This window comes from Leptonychotes weddellii, chromosome X, assembly GCF_054177405.1.
Source record: "Leptonychotes weddellii isolate Sample4059 chromosome X, ASM5417740v2, whole genome shotgun sequence".
Classification (NCBI taxonomy): Eukaryota; Metazoa; Chordata; class Mammalia; order Carnivora; family Phocidae; genus Leptonychotes; species Leptonychotes weddellii.
The window spans coordinates 76,982,424-77,003,090 of record NC_138385.1 but is presented as its reverse complement, the minus strand read 5'-3'; the positions used below and the strand labels follow the sequence as shown (position 1 = coordinate 77,003,090).

The 20,667-nt window shown below is 42.5% G+C and overlaps 1 long non-coding RNA gene across 1 annotated transcript; it reads left to right on the top strand.

Annotated features, from left to right (window-relative positions):
• Positions 1-5,289: 5,289 nt before the first annotated feature.
• On the top strand, positions 5,290-19,477 carry LOC145717978 (uncharacterized). Its single transcript, XR_014141502.1, has 3 exons — positions 5,290-5,361; positions 14,707-14,797; positions 19,347-19,477. It is a non-coding gene; the product is annotated as an uncharacterized LOC145717978 (long non-coding RNA).
• The last annotated feature ends 1,190 nt before the right edge of the window (positions 19,478-20,667 follow it).

Genomic DNA, 20,667 nt, shown 5'->3' with positions numbered 1-20,667 from the left:
GCGCTGGGGAAGGCGGGGCGCGCAGCCTCCTACAGCCCTGCCATTGGGCTGGTGGAGGCCGCAGCGTTGCTAGGATTGCATCAGTTTTCCTGTTGGCACTATTTCTTTTTGTAACAGTGGCTCTGTCTTAAAGTATTTCCAATCCCCTCCTTGCTCTGAAACTTCGTCGATTCCATTGTGATAAGCGCACAAACAGCATTGTCTGTCGGTAACCGGTACTACGAGATTAATGATTTTCTGTTACACTGTATAGTTGTCCTGTGGCACCTCTACCCCAGCCCTTTCACGCCCTCCCCGCCCCCACCCCAGTGTGTGGAAGCTGGCGCCGTGCCAGCTCGTACGAAGCTTGCCGCTCAGCCAGTGAAAATAATAATGTTATTATGAGAAAGTGGACTTATCCGAAATGGAACCAACTGACATTCTATCCGTGGTGTACATAGAATGATGAAGGGTTCCACTGTGTGTCATATGTCTTAAATTTATTTAAAACTTTTTTTAATCCAGATGTAGACTATATTCTAAAATTAAAAAAGGCAAATGTGTTAACGAGACTCGGCAAAAGTTTGTTGCTTTTTAATCTGTCCGTGAATGGCCTAGCTAAGTGAAATAAAAATAAATTCAATTGCTCTTTTTTTTTTTTTTTTTTTTAGCAAAAGAAAATGTTATTTCCTCTCTGGTATTTCAAAGTGGTGGATAATCATCTCCGTAAGGATCCGGGTTTGTTTGGGATGTAGCTACCAACGAGATTCACTACCAAGCTTTTTATTAGTAAGTCAGTACCCGGTAGGCCCACACACCTCAACAAAAATTCATAGATATCCAAAGTTATCTGGGAAGATACATATATTTTTCAACCCCCTTGGCCAGCTTTTCGCAGTGCTTGATCAACATTCTGACCTTTTTAAGAAGCCCAAGCACACATTGCAGTGTTTTTTGAGGCAGAAAAACTCATTGTAGAGGCAGAAATTTCACTTGGCTACTGAGAAGTGAAAAATCAGAAAAGAAACGCCAGCTAATACTAGTGCATGCACCTTGCAGGTCTTTACTTACAAGACTCTCAGGTGGATCTTAGGAGATACTGAAACGTGCGTGCCGGGGCCTCTTTCCCTAGTTCCCAGGGAAGTGCTAAGTTTTGTTAAGCAGTGCCCAGCAGTGCTTCCGGTTTTTCGGTGAGCCAGCGTGCACCTGCGGATGTGCAGCTGTGGACGGCAGATCGGAGCCAAGCTGTAGCAGGGCCCTCGGGAACACTCCTTAGATGCCATTGGGAAGCTTTCCTGGGAGGGTGCTCTGCGTTTTCTTTCTTTCATTATTTGTTCAGGGGGAAGTAGTGTTGGATCAACTTCAGTTTTTAATCTTGAAGTCCTGACACATCTCTCAGCTCCTAGGGTTTGACTTTAAAATACATAAAATTTTGCAGTCCCCAAAATAAATAAATAAATAAATAAATAAACAGCAAAACGTTTTTTGGTGGTGTGAGCAGCTCAAGTCTATTATCAGCTTTTAGCAGCAGTGTAAAAATAGGGAAGTGTCAAGACTGGGGTGTCTGCCTTTGCCATAGAAAGTTAATCATTGATATATAAAGATAAGGGGAACAACACCGAAAGTAAGGTATACAGCCTCTTGCTTTGTATTCCCTTAAAATAAAGTGCAAACAACAAAGAAGGGAAACTGGAGAAGCCACGCGGTGGAAAGAAACACCAAGACTTTGGAGCCAGAAAGTGGTGTGTTCAAATCCTCTTGTTACGACTTACTAACTAGGAGTATTCAACCATCCACGCTTGTTGCCACATTTGAAATTAGGCATAATAACTACAATGCTTTCTTCGTGGAGTTGCAGTGAGGATTACATGAGCTGACATATATAGAATGATGCTTGGAAGTTTCTTCAGGCGCTGCTGAAAAGGGGCCTTACAGGTTTCTCTCTTGCTCTAAATGTTGGTTCATGTCTCCGTTGACCCCCTTGCCTCTCTCCAGGAACATACGAAGCATGGAATGCATAATTTCAGTTACATCCTTGAAATAGCAGCTCAAATATTTCCGTTCTCAAAGTCTTAAGGGAGAACCTGAACTCAAAAGCAAAAAGTCATAGTTTGAGCAGATAATTTGCAGGAGTTTTAGGAGATGCTGACTGCAAGTTGTTTTCAGGGTGTTCTCGTGGAATACAGAATACAGATAGCAAAACCTAAACGGTACGTGGTTACCAATTTTAACTGCATTTTGGGAAACATTCCTTCATGTAAGGTTATTTTTACACTTAAATAGTGATTCTGACCTAGGAGTAATAACAAGCACTGTTAAAGAGGATTGTTTTTTTTTTGTTTTTTTTTTTTTTTTTTTTATGAACCAGTGAGGTTTCCCAGCCCCCAAAAGTACTAGCCCACAGATAGTAACTACCGTTTTATTCAAGATCAGTTTATGAGACAAAACAAGGGCAAATCATGAAAACTTTAAACATGTGGACTCTTGGATTGGTCTCTTAAAATTAATTATTCATCTTCAAAATTTCAAGCTTAAAAATAAAATAAAATTTCAAGCTTTATGTAATTTCTGATGGAGGCTACATTGCTTTAATTAATGAGATAATTTAAACTTAAAGTTATTTATTTTTTTCTTTTAAGGTCGGGTCCGATTTTTTTTCTTTTTTTTTAAGTAACTCAGGGAAATTATAGAAGGCTGTTCCTGAGTTCCTCTAAACACTTTATTACATCTCCAGTTAGTTCATCTGGAACTGTGTAGACCTTTCAGACCGACCTGGTCAAACTTCTCATGTTATTTAAAACTTGGCTTAAAATCAGAGGTAAAGGGATGAGTGACTTTATTTTCAGAAGGTCTTTCCTGAGGAAGCTCAAAGTACTCGACAGATTTTACAAGTTGCAAAGACTGGGTGGCACCTCCCTCAAAGAGCTCTTAAGTTTGTGTCAAAGAGCTCATGGGTGCCTGAAGGTGCCCATCTACGTGGAGGCTTGTGACCAAAGGGAAGGCACAGCTAGATGAACCAGGCAAAACGGAACAGCTTAGAATGGAATTGATTACCCTCCAGATATTTACATTTGATGCGATTTTCTACATCAAAACTGCACACCGAAGCCTTTGAGAAGGCCTGCTTTTTGCCTCTAAAAAACAGCTTTCTGCTTTGCTCACATGGGGTTTTTCATGTTGTACATTTACACAGTGTTCCTTAGTGGTCTGGCCTCATTTACTCTTTCTCTGAACCTGAACTCAATTGTTAGAAAGCAGCTGGGACTATTATTGTTTGGACCGACTTGAAAACTAGCCCACTGTTAACAATTTTTTTTAAAAAATGAAAGTTATTGTCGTTTGCATGTGCCCCATAGATTCCCCTTATTTGTAGTTGCCGAACAAAATTCATTGGGGCATTGTGCCTCCCCGCCCCCCCGCCTCCTCCCCTTAGTCTCTGGTTCTCCTTGCAAATTGGATACAGTTCTGGTGGACTGAGGCTTCAAATCTTAGAGTCTACCTTTTTCTAAAGGAAACTATCTTTTTATGGGACGTCTAGTACATTGATACCAATCATTACATGCTTGTTTGATTTATTTGGAAGAGTTTTGAATGAAATAATGACAGAGGGGATGTTTTCTCTAAAATTTTAGAGGCGATTTTTACCCCCAACAGATAAAAAAAATCTGGACCAGAAGTTCATAAAAACTTTAAGCATGTAGACTATTGGATTGGTCTCTTAAAATTCATTATTAGTCTTTTTTAAATTTCAAGCTTAAAAATAAAATAAAATAAAATTTCAAGCTTTATGTAGTTTCTGATCGAGGCTAAGTTGCTTTAATTAGCGAGATGATTTAAATTTAAAGTTATTTATTTTTTCTTTTAAGGTCGGGTCCGATTGTTTTTTCTTTTTTTAGTAACTCAGGGAAATTTGAAGGGTGTTCTTGAGTTCCTCTAAACACTTTATTACATCTCCAGTTAGTTCATTTGGAACTGTGTAGAACTTTCTGGTAAGTGGTGGAGATAATGATAGTCTATTACCAATAACCATTTCTGTATCTGGAAGCCAATACCATCCTTTGCCTTGTGCATCGAGGGCTACTTTCCTGGGTCCCCCACTTTCGAGGGCCCCCCATGATTCCTGTAAGGCCTTGTGACTCCCCTGGGGCAAGGAGTCCTCCGAGCCCAGGGAATGCCCAGAGCCTGTGCCCCAACTTCTAGACCACACTTGGGTACCCGGATCCCCAGAGTTCCTTGTCCAAATGTCCCTCACCCCCTTCAGGGGACTTCCTAGACGTTGGCCCTGAGTTTATTCTCCCGGTGGTGGACATGCTTGGATGGTGGACAGAGCTTGGATGCAAACTGGGTTGTCCAGAGATGGAGCTTGGGGAGGAAGCTAAGGGGATGGAGTGGAGATGGGAGGTCCCCTCTGGGTTTCAGGAGGGACAAAGGGTTTGAAAGTCTGCAGAAAGGAAATTAAGAGGTGAAAGCAGCTCAAGCCTTAAGATCTCTTCCAGCATTGGCAAATGAGGATTCTAGCATTTTCCTTTGTGTTTCCCACATTCCTCAGAAGCCTCCCTGCTCCACTGAAGGAATGTTATTTAATTAATGAAATGTTGGTTAAGGAGAAGGAAAACCACATCTGTACACAGAGCTTTTCCAGCTGCTTGCTATTCAGGGCTTGAATGGAGGTGCTTATAGCAAATACCCAAACTGATACGCCTTCTGCCTTCCGTAAAACCATGCAGATTTCGCCTCCTCGAGTTTTCTTTCATCTATTTGTTGTTGTTGTTGTTGTTGTTTTAATTACTGAGTTGGCTGTTTTCTTGTTAGTGTCAAAAGTCTTGGTCAAGTTAAAGCACAAAACTAATAGTTGTGTGCATCTGTCTAAACAAGGCCCGCTAAAACCACAACTGTCTCATCAGTCCTTCCTGTTTTGGCATTCTCTATATTAAGAGGAACGTTTTTGTTTTGCTTTTTTTTTTTGTACCTTCCCATAATTTTTCTTCTATTTTTATTACTTCTTTGTCTATTGTTTCAGAATGCTTTGCCTAGCAGTTTTAAAATCTACCTACCTTCAATAACCCCAAACTGGTAAGAATTTTGATTAGAGAAAGTTTTTATCGTTTAGTTGAGACCGGGTTATTGAAGGTAACTTTCTGACCTTGAGCTGTCTAGAGAAAGCGCTTTCCAACACAGTAGATAAGACCGAGAAAATACTAGCAAAACACAGAGCCCAGTTCTTTATTTTAGCTAAATAAACAATGTTGGGGGTGGGGCGTTTTCGAGACTCTCCTTTTACTTTTGAATACCAGTCTTACTAGTGTTGATATGTGCACTTTTATCAACGAGCATTCAGTTAACAGGATGAAACCGAACATGATTCATTTGATGTTTTCAAAGGTAGGAACTAACTTTGTAGTTTTTTTTTTCCTTTTGAATACCACACTGCTGAGGTAAAGAATGTTGTAGCTTGTGGGTGAGCTCAATAGGGCCAATTAAAACCTGACTACTCTTCCACCATGTTGAAATACCTGACAGAACTTGCTGAGTCCTTGGATAATGGCTTTTTTCTTCTTCTTCTTCTTCTTCTTCTTCTTCTTCTTCTTCTTCTTCTTCTTCTGAGCAGACATCTAATTGAGGAGATTTCCTGTTTGGTAGTCAAGCAAAGATGAAAACGAAAGTACCGCATTGTTGGTTCTGACCAAGGTATTTAAAATTTTCCAGTTTTTCACAATGTGATGTTAATTTTAAGCCCTGCTATTTTGTTAATGAAACGTGTGTGTTGTGAAAGAACACATATGTATACCATAGCAGCCAAAGTATGTGCAGAATGCGAGGAGTGTAGCTAGCGTGTTTTGGTCATTCAAAACAAGGTGTAGTATTTTGTGACATCTAATTGACATTGCACCTTGTAACTCATCGGTGCTTTGAGGGTATAATTTAGCTTCTGTTGTGATAAGTACTTGATGACAGTTCCTTCATAGCTTAAATGTTTGGAGGGAAAGTGCCAGAAATTTAGATGTTTCACCCAAGTGTTGGGGGCTGGGAGGAATCTCGACACCCGCAGCCCTTTCCAACCAGTGCGTTTGGGAGCAGAGGAAAAGGCCTACGCCCTGGAGCCAGTTTAGCCTCAAGGAGAAAAAGGGAGGTGCTAAGACAAGCTGCCGAATTTCGTCTTTCCGAATTTACCAGATGTCACTCCTGGGTCGGCGTGATAAGGGCCGTGATGGAGAAAGACAAAGTGTGTTTCGGGACACTCCCACCCATTGGAGACCTGAGGAGCAGGGAAGTCATCCTTCTCTTCTTCTTTTTTTTTTTTTTAAGATTTTATTTATTTATTTGACAGAGAGAGATACAGCGAGAGAGGGAACACAGCAGGGGGAGTGGGAGAGGGAGAAGCAGGCTTCCCGCGGAGCAGGGAGCCTGATGCGGGGCTCCATCCCAGGACCCTGGGATCATGACCTGAGCCGAAGGCAGATGTTTAGCTGACTGAGCCACCCAGGAGCCCCTAATCCTTCTCTTCTGATAGTGGGTTGATACCTTTTTCTCTGACTAGAGAGACAGCAGAGGCTAGGTTGAAGCATATGAAATTGTCATTTTGTCCGTTCAAAATGGTTGAACGGGCCCTGATTCCAGCCATGAGCTGCTCCTCCTCCGTGCATGGGCTACAGTCTCTCCCTATCACTTTATGAAACTGTTGTTTGCCAACTCAGGGTTGGCCTGATTTCAATCCAGCAGGAGTGGGGGACCAAAAAAGAGGCCAAGGGGGGCATTATGGGTTTTTTAAGATTTTATTTATTTATTTGAGAGAGAGAATATGAGCAGGGGGAGGGGCAGAGGGAGAGGGAGAAGCAGACTCCCTGCTGAGCAGGGAGCCTGATGTGGGGCTCAATCCCAGGACCCTGGGCGGAAGGCAGACGCTTAACCGACTGCGCCACCCAGGCGCCCTCCAAAGGGGCATTATGTAAGGAGGACAAATCGAATAAAAGGAAGAGGAGACTTTAAATGAAGAGAAGAAATGGAAACGTGGCAGAGAAGCTGTGGCAAACTGCATTTTCTAACAAAGGGTGCCATGTTCTTTCTGGCCCTAAATGCCCTTCCACCGCCTTGTCACCTTCCAGCAATTGGTAGACTCTCCCTCTCCTCACCCTGAATTTAGGTGGGGCTTTGTGGCTGCTTGGTTAAAATATACGTGGCCTTCACTTCCAAGGCCAGGCCACAAAGGGCAGCACATGCTCCTGTTGTGTGACATACATGGTCTCTGGAGATGCTCGCCCTGGGAACCTGGTTGCAATGCTTCGACGAAGCCCGGGCCATGCGAAGAGGTCACATGCAGGTGTCCCGGCTGATGGCCTCAGCGAGGTCACTGCCCACAGCCAGCATCTCCCTGCCAACCCTATGACCGGGCCTTCAACTGAGTCTAGCCCCCAGCCTTTGAGCCACTCTGGCCGATGCCGAGTGGAGCAGAGACAAGCTGTCTCCATTGAGTCCCGTCCAAATTTCAGACTTGCACACAAAATATTTTCATTCTTTGAAGCCACTATGTGGTGTGTTACCCAATAATGGATAATCGGAGCAGAAACCTTTATCCAAATTTCAGGAGATTGTAGAACTAAGTGAAAGCAATTGAAAGTAGAATGTAGGGTGTCTGGGTGGCTCGGTTGGTTAGGCGTCTGCCTTCGGCTCAGGTCATGATCCCAGAGTCCTGGGATCGAATCCCACATCAGGCTCCCTGCTCGGCTGGGAGCCTGCTTCTCCCTCTCCCTCTACCCCTCCCCCCAGCTCGTTCTCTCTCTCTCTCAAATAAATAAAATCTTTTTTAAAAAGTAGAATGTAATTATATAGGACAGGGTCTGTTTTATCACATTTGCCCGAGTAACAGCTTCTAATACACCTAGAACCTTTGGAAATATTCCTCTGACAGCTGGTGTGGAGAAAAGAAGGATCCGAGGTAACATTTTATAGTTAAAGCTCTGCTTGGTAGGCAGAATCATGGTCCCCCAAAGATGGTTGTGTCTTAATCATCCAAACCTGTGGATATATCTCCTTCCACAGCAAGGGGGAATGAAGGTTGCAACAGGAACGAAGGCTGCTAATCACCTGACCTTCAGATGGAGAGATTATCCTGGAGTATCCAGATGCGCCCAATGTAATCACAAGGGTCTTTAAAAATGGAAGTAGGAGGCTGAGTCAGAGTCAGAGTCAGAGTGATGCAGCATGAAGAAGTCGCGATTTGCCCCTGCTGGCTTTGAAGATGGAGAAAGGGGTCATGAGCCAAAAATCGGAGGCAGCTTCTAGAAGCTGGAAAAGGCAGGGAAACAGATTGTCCCTAGAGCCTCCAGAAAGCATGCAGCCCTGCCAACACCTTGATTTTAGCCCAGCAAGACCTGTTTTAGACTTCTGGTTTCCAGAACCGGAAGATAATAATTTTGCATTGTTTTTACGTCACCAAGTTTGTTGGAATTTGTTCCAGAAGCAATAGGAAACGGAAACACCAGGCCTCTAGCATGTGGCCAGAAAACAAAAAGGTTAGACTCCTGACACTTAATGCATTCACTGCCTTGGGCTGGCTGGAATATAGAATTTCGAGCACAACAACTTGTTGAAAACAGTACTGAAAAGTTCTTTTCGCCTTCTTTTGTGAAAGAGACTTTATTTTTCTTTTCAGCTCTACTCTTGGTGACAGTAGCCTTGCATAAACAGACACGAGTCATGGTGCCGCCACTGGGAACTTAAAGGGCTTACTTTAAATCTAGCAGCCTTCTTTATTATGTATTTTGTGGCTAAGATCTTGCACTCTCGCTCTCTTCACTTTTATTTGTTCGATTCTCACTTCTTTCCCTTCTAGAACTATTTTGCGACATTCAGATGTAGCATTCATTCCTGCAGCCCCACACCACATCACTAGTTCTGTTTTTTGTTTATTGAGATATAATTACATGCAATAAAATGTACGGTACCTAGTTTGAGTTTTGACAAATGCACACACCCATGTAACTGATACCTCAGTAAATGTACACAGAGTTCCCATCACCCGATGAAGTTCCCTCATGTTCCTTTCTGATCCTCCCCTCCCCCACAACCTAGGCAACCACTCTCCTGAGTTCTATCCTCATCTGCCATTTGGCCTGCTCTTGAACTTCATATCAATGGAATCATGCAATATCATCTGATCGGTGCTCTTTGGGGGTCTGGCTTGGAGTCCTTTCTCTTTTGCAAAATGGGGATACTACCTGACTGGATTAAAAGTAATAGCAATGAACTACCATTAGGCTCACACTCAGTTACTACTATGACTGGTGCCAACCTCATGCACAATCTTATTTTTTCCTCACAAAGGCCCTATGAAGTAGGTAATAATATTATTCTCATTTCACGGAAGAGTAGATTTGTCTCAAAGACTGCTTGTAGTCTCCCAGTATCTGTTCTCTCCTTGTTTTCCCAATTTTAGCTGGGAACTTGGTCACCCCAAATAAAGCTATAATTCTCTTGCTTCCCTTGCAGCTAGAGGTGACCACGTGACAGAGTTCAAACCAATGAGCTGAAAGCATTAAGTTTCATATATGACTTCCAGGAGGTGTTGTTAAAGGATGGGAGAGTACATTTGTTCCTTTCTTCTTCTTGTGAAATGGAGCAACTCGGGCTGTCTGGAGCTCCAGCAGCCATGTTGGATAATAAGGTGGCAGCACTGTGTTTAGAACAGCAGGATGGGGGGGAAGGGACCTGGGTTTCTGCTCATCATGGATGGCCTACCTCTGAACTTTGATTTCAAAAGCCAGAAATAAAGCGCTATCTTGTTTAAGTCACTGCCATTTCTGTTGCTCATGGCCAAATCTAATCCTAACTAATACTGAAACCAGGGTTTGAACAATTTGTTATAAGGGAAGCCAAGTCTTCAAGATATGACAACAATTAAACCATAACTTGTTAACGATCCTGAAGTAAGTGTTTGCTAGTTGTTAATTAAATATGTTGGCCAGGGAAAGGATAAAAAGGAAACCCTTGAGGAAGGAGATTCTTTTCTTTTAACTGATTTGTTCTTTAAGCCTGTATAAAACAATGCAACTACATTCTAGACTACTCTGACTATTTAATCTGTGAATTTTCCAGGCCTCTTTTTCTTTTGTTTCCTTTTTTCTTCTTTCATTGACTTCATTGCTTATTAGTATATGCACTGATGAGAATTCACACTAGAAGCTTTAGATTCTTGTTAATAACTCTCATAAAGACTTTGAAAGAGCATAAACTCAACCTCAAAGCAATCATTCCTGAATTGGGGCCCACAGGGAGTGAGAAGGCAGATAAAGGAACTGGAATGTTTCCCAACCCCCCACCCCTCCCCAGTGCAGTGTTGGAAGGCAGAATAAACAGGAAGTGGGGTGTGGGGGGAGGAGTAGCTCGGAGAGAGACTCCAACAAAACAGTCTGCACCTGCTCCATGCTAACTCAGAAGGAAAAAAGTTCTAAAACAAAAGGCCCAATCTCTCCCTTTCTCCTTCCCTTCCTCCTCTCTTTCCTTCCTTCTGGGTTAAGGTGCACTGGAATCAAGGGCAAGAGCTCAGATGCGTCTCCAGGAATTTCCAGTCTAACAGGAAAGACCAAATGTAGTAAACAATCCAGCAACACCGAGAGAGATAATGGAGTTAAGCAGGGCCCTGGGAACGTGCAGGAGGAAGTTTACATGAAGTGATGCTTCATTTGGTAAATACTGGGCACCTACTATGTGCCAGATGTCGGGCTATGTGCTAAGTGATGTTAGTGAACATTACACAGTCCCTGCCATCCAATAAACAGACAAACAGGCAATTACCACACAGCTTAATAAGTGTGATGATAGGTGGGTCCACGGCATTATGCGATCTCAGAAGAGAGGCTCTTACCCAGGCCTGGGGTTGAGCACCAGTCCCTTGGACAGAGCAGCCTCTACAATGAGATCTGATGGAACAGTGTGGATTTGCCAGGGGAAATGCGGTTGGGATGGATTCTCTGGGGCTATGTCTGAGAGCCTGGCAGTGGGGATGGATGGAGGGTGAGAGATGAGGGTGATACTTAAGCAGAGGTCATATTATGAAGAGATTTTTAAAGCATGCTGAGGATCTGCCTCCTGATACGATGCACGGAGGACACATCGCTTCTGTGATCATCTTGTCCAACATACTCGAATCACATCCAACCATGAGGAAACCCCAGACAAATCCAAATTGAGGGGCATGCTACAAAACAGCTGGTCTATACTCTTCACAAGTGTCAAGGTCATAACAGGCAAAGATGCAGGAACTGCTCCACAATAAAAGAGATTGAAGGAACAGGATAACTGAATGCCGCATATGATCCGGGACTAGCTCCTGGCCCAGTAATGTCGACAACATCTATATCTACAACTATATCTCTTTTGCTATAAAGGACATCATTTGTTCAGTTGGGAAAATTTAAATAAAGTCTATATATTGTATTAGAGTCATGTTAATTTTCTGATTCTGATTATTGTATTGCAGTCATATGTTGTTATTCTCATTCCTAGGAAAATATACCCTGAAGCATTTAGGGGGAGAGAGGCGTTGTGTTTCCAATTTATTCTCAAATGATTTCAGAAAAGAGAGAGAGAAGTAAAATGGGGTATCTGGGTAAGGGGTATATGGGAAGCTTTTGAACTATTCTTGCAACCTTTCTGTAAGTTTGAAATTATTTCAAAACAAAGAGTTAAAAGAACCCCCACACTTTAGCATATGGACTTTATCTGAGGACAGTAAGAAATGGTGAGCCATGGGAGGGTTTTGTGCTTTCAGATGAAGCCTCAGGGTGCAGTCCAGTGAATGGTTCAATCTGGGGTGGATTCATGGCCATTTCAGAGACTCCTGCAAGAATTCAGATGACCGGGGCACCTGGGTGGCTCAGTGGTTAAGCATCTGCCTTTGGCTCAGGTTGTGATCCCGGGTCCTGAGATCAAGTCCTGCTTCGGGCTCCCTGCTCAGTGGGGAGCCTGCTTCTCCCTCTGCCCCTCTCCCCTGCTGATGCTCTCTCTCAAACATAAATCAAATTAAAAAAAAAAGAATTCAGATGACCGATGATGGTGGCCTCCAATAAAGCGATGGCAGTGGAGGACAGAAGTGGACAGATGAAGGAGATTATCTAGGAAGTGGAAAGCAGAGGGTGTGGTTGCATGTTTTGAAGCTTATGGAGAGGGAGGAGTCAGGGATGACCTTTGGGATGAAGTGGTTCCGCATTGAATTTGTAAGATAAGCATGAGAGGCGAAGGAGTAGATTTTAGGAGGAAGGGTTTTAGTTTTAGACCTCAGCTACTAAGCCAGCCCTAGCTACATATAGCCTTCCTCAGCTCAGCGGATGGGAGCTCCATCCCTCCAGTTGCTCAGGCCCAAAACGTTGGAGGTACTCTTGACTCTTCTCTTTCTCTCATGTGTCATATCCAGTGTGTCAGGAAGTCTGGTTGGCCTCTGTCTTCGTAAAATACCAACTACCTGACTCCTTCCCACCACCTTTACTGACACTGTGCTGGTTCAAGCCACTATGATACCCCATCTGGATTAGTAGGTAGCTTCTTGCCAGGTGTCTCTGCATCTACCCTATCTCTCTCTACAGCAGCCAGATGGATGTGATTGAAACAGAGCTCCTATCGTGTCACTCTTCTGATCCAAACATCGCAAGGACTCCTAATAACTCTCAGCGTAAAAGCCACCGTCTTTCCAAAGGCCTTCATGACTCTGCACAGAATGGCCTCTAGTGCCTCTCTGACCTTATTTCACCCTCTTCCCCTCGTGCACTCTGTTCCAGACACGCCAGCCACTTCGATTCTCCTTCAACTTGCAAGACATGCTCTGGCCGTGGGCCCCTCCCTCGCCGTGGGCCCCTCCCTCTTGCTGTCCTCTCTTTTGGAATGCTCTTTCCCCAGATACCAATGTAAGAGAAATTTCCGAAATGGCAAGGACTTAAATAAGAGAGTCATTTGTCTCTCTTGTGTAAAGGAAATATGAAGGTGACGTGTTCAGGGATGCTCTTGTGACCCCATTGGAGGTGTTCTGCCGGGCCTGGGTGTGAAATGTATGTTTTGAGTTTCTCATATTTCCCATTTTCGTTTTTATTTCAGCATAGGGCACTGGTAATGCTTTTTAGCCACATGCTATTATCCAGCGCGACTTGTACAAAGAGCCCCAAGTGTGAGTGAAGCTTTGCTAAAGAGACAGAAAGGACTCAAAATGACAATAAATTACAGTAATATATTTTCTGAGGTGTAAACTTCTTTGTGAAAGGAATGCATATATAAATTTATCTGTTTTAACAAACCAGCAGGATCAAGGGGTTACAAGAGTTAAAAAAAAAAAAAAAAATTAAACACCAGGAGATCATTTCCGAGAATTTGACATATTCACAAAAACCTTTTAAAAGTCAAGGTAAGCAAAATATACGTATTATAATATCTCTCAGAGAAAAGACCTTTAGGGATATGCAATATTCTCTGACTCCTGCTTGTCCCTACGTGAGTGACAGGAGGAAATGGATTTTTTATGATCTCTCTTTAAAATGATTGGCTTGTTTCTTTTTTTTTTTTTTTTTTAGTGTACATAAAACCCCACCCTTAAACCCAAGGCAGAACAAACAGCCAAGGGGGTGATGCGTAGCACTCAGTGAGGTGGTGGTTAAGGCGGGAAGACTCCCATGTGCCCTGGGTGACACGGCCTGCAACATTGCAGGGGTTGGGGGGGCGCCCCTGCTTCTGCCAACTCCTGAGTTACCAAGAAATCCTGTTCTAAGTTCCTACAAACAGAAGTTCCTTTGGGGGAGGTGTGGTGCAGGTGAGTAGCTTCCTATTTGTTCGAAGGGATCTTGGCTAAGCAGGAGGCCCCCCAGGTTTGTTCTGCTTAGAAACCCAGGGCACAATAATCAAACCAGAGCCAACACAAATGATTTGTTCTAACATTTCCAGCTCACATCAAGATTTCCCACGCAAATACCTATTTGGGGGACAACTGCGGAAAGGATCGGGATCTTCTAGGTGCAGAACACTGGGAAGTAAGGATTGTTCCTAACCTTTCGGCCAGCAGTGATAAGAACATTTGGCAAAACTCCCATATGTATGCTGCATACATAGCAAGAGGAAGGTAGAGGGTGGGGACTTGGACACTTCACAGTAGAGAAATGGAACCAAGGAAGATGAGATAGACTGACCAGCGTGGAAGGTACCCCTGATTATGGCAAGGAGGCCATGAGGAGCAGGGCACAGCTGGGGGGGGGGACAAGGCTGCTGTTGGGGAGAGGGTGGGAGTCCACGTGCAAGGTCAGAGCCAAGGTCTGTGAGAAGAGAGGTCAGGAGGAGTTAATCTCAACATTTTTCCTCCCAGAGGGAAACCACCTTTCAGAAAGGTAGAAATAAACATCCCAGTATCGGTGTTTTTTAAGATCAAATGCATTCCCACCTCAGCAAGCTAATTCCTCCTCCAAAGATGTGTTTGTTAATCTGTAGAACAGCCTAATTCTCCAACGTAATGCCTGCTAGGAGTTCTAGCCTTTTCTCCAGAAAGGTCAATTCCGTCCTAATGGCTCTTCTTTCATGGAAACACACTAGTGTCTGAAGTGGGTTACGGAGCGCTGATGATCATTCCAAGATAAACTGATCGTCTACATGTGTTGATTTAAACATTTTGCCAAAAGAAACCATTTCTTCTTTCCGTACAGAGAATAATCCTATTTTAAAAAGTAAGTTCTTATTTATGTTGGAAATTCCCTTTTCAAGGTGAGCCCATGACTCTGCATTCATGGACGCCATGTCTTGACAGTTCATAGCAATGTGAACATCACTGTTATATCAGAAAGAAGCCCTGTGGGTAAGTTTTACTTCTTGACTCAGGTGAAGATGGTACCTTTATATCAATGGCAGACCAATTTATTAATTTTGGCCATTTTAGCAATACAATTATCTGTGCTCAGTCTGAACATTATGATTTTCAAAATACGGTTCATTCACAAATGCTTGCAGCTATTGTATTTGAATTCTATTCAACGTTGAAAGGACAGTGTCTTTTGTTTTTAAATCATGCAAATTTAAATGCAGAAAAATAGCCACCATGATATTCAAATCTGACGTTTTAATCACCTATGTCAAAGAAGTCAAGGTTCCATTTTCATGGCAAACATAGCTTGGAGACCTTGTTGTTTCTTTGTATTTGTCCCTAGGGTGTGTTAGGGGGTCTTACAAAATCTTCACACCAAGAGAGCCACTGGATTTCATACTATCAGGCTGACATCAGAAATGTCCTCTCCTGAGGGTTTTTCCCCGTTGAAAAGCAGATGATTTTATAACCTTCAAACGCTCACCTGAATAAGGGTTGTACCTTACTGAGGGATAGAGTGAGAAGAGACATACAAAATACTGAAAATCCAGATGTGAAAAGAGTAATGTGATGTATGGAGAAGTTGCCAAAATGGTAATCCTGAGTATATGAAAAGGAAGCACCCAAGAGATGACCTTATTTGTCCCTTTGGAACAGAAGTGAAATGGTCTGCTAGGAGCCTGTTCGGACTACAGGTGTACCTCATGCTTCTCCTGATACTTACAGATTAAGGTGGCATCTACTCTCTTCAAAGTTAACTCCATTTGTATATACTGTTTTTCCCAAAGCAATCTCTTTCCATTTAAATAACCCCAGCTGCCTTTAAAAAGTCTTGCATGAGAATTAACTTACATATGATCCTTAAACACTCAGTAAACATTGAAGTGTCGTATGAATGCTTAATCTTACAACAGGGGGACATAAATCTACCTGAAAATAAAGATGTAAAAGGCAATGCTAAATTTCCATCAGATTGTAACGAAAAAAAATAATGAAGACATTTTAGTATTATAATTCTTGTAAGGTGAGTAGTAACTCCATATAAGATTTTAACAAATGCTTCTAGTCTAATGCTCCCCCCACCTCGATTACTTTGAAATGCGTGAAAACACTCTGATGAAGCAGTTGCTTATACAAATATCTGTGGTCTGTTATTTATGTGTGCATTGAAAGCTAGACAATGAAATTCATGAAAGGTTAGAGCTGAAATGAACCTTTGAAATCTATCTAGTATATTCCCTATTAATTAGTCTGTGACAGAGGCAAGATTCAAATTTAGGTCTCTCTACTTCTCCATCGTCATTTCGTTCATTATAGAGTTCCTTATTGTCCCTCTTTAAATTATTTAATTTTTAAGAAAATTAATAATTTTACCAGTGCTCTTTTAAAATTTTATCTTTGGATATGAATGTCTAAAATTTGGGAGATATCACTTACCAGCTCCGATGGGAGAGTATGGGAAAGGATCATTTCATAATGCATATTATAAATCATTTTTAAGCCTAAGAAATAGCTCTCTGTGCCTCAAATTCAGGATGCTTATTAGCAAAGTAAGTCTTTACTTTGAACCTTGAAGAGATTTCATTTTCATTTATGAATTCTGTAAACTTTTTCTTCTGTGATGGTCATGTTGAGTCCCTGTTTAAATCAAAGATTAAATCCCCAAACTCACTGTAGGAAAATAAATGTTCCAAGTTTTGGTTGTACAACTTTAAGAAAAATCTAAAGTTCTTTTTTGTTGTTGTCTCATTCAGATCATAATAAATATTTCATTCCTAATCTAATGGATTTGGCTTGGAGGTACCTTACATAGCCATATTGTGATGTTAGGGTTTGGTTTGTTTTAAAAATTTATAGCAATTCCAAGCAGAAGTTAGATCTGTTCTCACAACTGCCAATACCGCAGGCCATTTTCTATAAACATCTTCTCAAAAAAAAAAAAAAAAAATCAAACACACATTACCCAAAGAAGCAGAGTCACAGCTGTTTCTGGTTCTGATCTTAAGAGACAACAACTTTTGCTTGGCCAAGTGCAAGTGAGAAGGGGATTGATGAAGTCTGATCACTTATTCCAAGGAATTCTGCCTGGGGATGGAAAAAAATGGAAGAGGATGTCTCTGACATCACTTACTTATTTTAATTCAAAACTTATTTCTGAGCGGAGATGAGAAGGCAGAAATAGTGAGAGAATCCATATAGTCCAAAATGAGATGAAGAGCCATTTATTTTGTCTTTCTTTTTTAACAATATAAGCCCTTTGAGTTAAATGTATACTTACCATATGACCTAGCAATTCCATTCTTCAGCATTCATCCAAGAGAACTAAAAACACATGTTCACACAAAGACTTCCACACAGTTTTCTTTTTATTCCTGAAACCCCCATACTGGAATCAGCCCAAACGCCCGTTGATAAAGTATAGTGAAGCCATGCAATGGAATACCATTCAATAAAAAGGAACAAACTTCTGATACGCAAAACCACATGGATGAATCTCAACATTCTGCTGCGTGAAAGAAGCCAGAGACAGAGGAGAAGTAAGTCTTATTCCATCTATATGAAGTTCCAGAAGAAGCAAAACTACTCTACTGATGTAGAAAAACATCAGAATAGTTGTTTCTAGGGACAGGTAGTGAGATATTGACTGCAAAGGAGCCCAAGAGACTTCGGGTGCTGCCATGTGTTCGTCGGGAGCAGTGGTTATATGAGTGTATATCAGGGTTTCTCAACTTTGTTGCTACTGATAGTTTGGGCTGGATAATTCTCTCTTGAGGAGGGCTGTGTTTTGCATTATAAAATATTTAGCAGTGTCCCTGGCCTTCATCTACTACATGCCAGTAACACCTTCCCTTAGTTCAGAAGTGACAATTGAAAATGTCTCCAGACAAAGTCACTCCTGTTTGAGAACCACTAGTGTGGTTCATCAGTCCTTATCAAGCTACACACTCAAAATGGGTACACTCATTTGATTGTAGGTAAATTATACCTCGATAAAGTAAATAAAAATAAGCCCATGGCGGGGGGTAGGGGGCAGATTAACTTGACAGCGGAGAAACCTGACAAGCACTACCTCAGCCAGGTGATCAAGGTCAACATCAACAGTGGTAAGTCTTGCTGACAGTATGTACCCTGGATAGGATGTGGTGAGAATTGCACTTCCTCAACACTTCCTAAAACAAGAAAACTCTGAGAAACTATCACAGCCCAAAGGAACCTAAGGAAAGACAGGACAACTAATGTAGTGTGGGGTACTGGACGGGAACGTGCAATGGAGAAAGGACAGTAGGGAAAAGGAAATCTGAACGAAGTTGGAACTTTAGTTACTAAGAATAACTCTCTACCATCTCTGCAGTTTTTTTCTAGAAACTGAACGCTTTTCTAAAATAAGCGTATCAATGCTGAATTTATAGAGCATTCGGAAATCTGACTTATGTCTTTTACTGTTCATTTACGTTGTTCTTGTTTGTTGCCAAAGACATTTTACTGTCATTGTCAACTATCTGGAGACCTCCGATCTCCTAAATGACCTTCAAATATGCTCAGGACCTGTTGGGACTAAATAAGATTTAATTAAATTCAGTAAACATTTTTTGAGCACTTACTATACGCCACACATTGAACTAGTTACTGGGGACATGAAGATGGATGAGATCTGGTCCCTGTTCTCCAGGATCTCAATGTCTCAAAGGAGGGCACCATCTGGTGTAATGGTGAAGCTATTTATTACAGGAGCATCAAGGTGGAAAATATTATTTTATGTGAGAGTCTTTTCCTCTCCCACCAAAGAGATTGTACTGATTCTGGCCTAGGAAGGACCCAACCCTGGATTAAGGTGGTAAAGAGCTATTTTGAAGAAGAGAGCAATACAGGTCAATGGGAGGTAGGAGTATGTCTTTGACATGCCGCCATCATCCTCATGACGCTTGCAGTGTTGGCCTGGGGGGCCAGTTGGGAGAGTTTTGTGAGCCATGATACTCGCTTTCTGTATTAATAGCAGAAGAACAATTGTATTCTGCCACACGGGCTTTAGCTGCCTGATTGTAGGTCGACCTGCAAGTCTTCCTATAGCTGTGCTTATACACAGCTGGACAGATGTGTGGAAGGTTCGGGCCAGATGTGGGATAAGTCCCTGAAACTTCCTGCATCTCTGTTTCCTTATCTGCAAAGAAAAGAAAACCTCACGCTTCCTGGAGGGGTTGGGGTAGGGTAAAGAAAAAAAAATTTTTTTTTTTAAAGATTTTATTTATTTATTTGAGAGAGAGAGAATGAGAGAGAGCACATGAGAGGGGCTAGGGTCAGAGGGAGAAGCAGACTCCCTGCTGAACAGGGAGCCCAACAGGGGACTCGATCCAGGGACTCCAGGATCATGACCTGAGCTGAAGGCAGTCGCTTAACCAACTGAGCCACCCAGGTGCCCCCCCAAAAAATTCTTTTAATAAGTGGTTAGGTGCTTCACAGATGTTGGTGGGTTTTACTCTCCAGATCTCTATCTCGACCTGGGACTAACATGGACACTTTTATCCTGGGCTCCTTTCCGTTTTAGAATCTTCCCTAGCATGAGGGAGATGGCATGGCATGGTGATTAAGAGACTTTGGAGTCAACGAGACCGTGGATTTAAATCTCAGCTTGGCTGTTTGCCACCTGTGTGGAGAGAAGCTGCTCTTCCTTCGCAGATTCTGGTGAGGATTCAGTGAAATAATGAAATAATGAAATACAGTTAAGCACCAAGCACAGTGCCTGGTCGGCAGCAAGCCCACGTGATGATGAAAGTTGTTATTCGATCCCTTTTCCTCACCTAAGTTCCACTGGAATGTAAGCTCCGTGAAGGCAGGAACTTTGATTTCCTTTGCGGATGTGTCCCAAGCACCTGGAACAGGAGGCTAGCATATAGGGGGTGCTTATGAAATACTTGTTAGATGAATGAATGAATGAATGAATGAATGAAAGAAACTGTGGGCTTTACTTCAGGCCCTGTCTGCCACACACACTATGGAAAACACTCTGGTAGGGACAGAAAACTGTGGGCCCAAGGAATAGCTGTGTAATTTTTTAATATCCCAATAGTCCCACTGCCTCAGGTGGGCAGGTGATCCGTTCAAGCTCCCCCGCTGTGGTGGGCTGAAGATGGCCACAAGTTTTAGACACTCCTCCCATCGAGAGATGGGGTCCAGGTCCCCTCCCCTTGAATCTAGGCAGGCTCCGTGACTGCTTTGACCAATAGAATATAACAGAAATGAGGTTGTGTCAGTTTTCAGGCCTATCCTACGTGAAGAGGTAGCCTCCATTTTGTGTCTCTTGGAAGCTAGCCACCATGTAAGAAGCGGGACCCTGAGACTACCATGCTGTGAGAGGCTAAACCTACATGGAAAGGCCTTGAAGAACAATATAAATGATATACCATGTGGATACAACGGATAACTGGAATATCAGCCATGGAGAAAGTTTCCAGTTGTGGAGAAAGAAACTCTAAAGTGCGCAGGGACCATGAAGCTTGGAATCTGAGGAGCCACTTACGGGTTTTCATCTTCCCCTCCCCTTTGTGCCCAGAAATGAAACTGATGACCTGCCTAGTTTGAGCAGAGAAGAGAAAGAGGTAATTAGCCATGTCAACAAACCCAACAATCCCTCTTTGGGGTGACATTATGAAAAAGGTGGGCCACAAGCTTCCCATAATACCTTTAATGACCAATGTGGTAGGCAGCCACCAAGATTCCCCCAGTGATTCTCATCTCCTGGTATTCACATCCTTGTACAGTCTTTTCCCAGGTGAGGAGGGCTAACCCGAGTAACTAATAAGATAGTATGGGAGTCATGGAGTATGGTTTCTGAGGCTAGGTGGAAGTGAGCCATCTTGGTAGCAGAT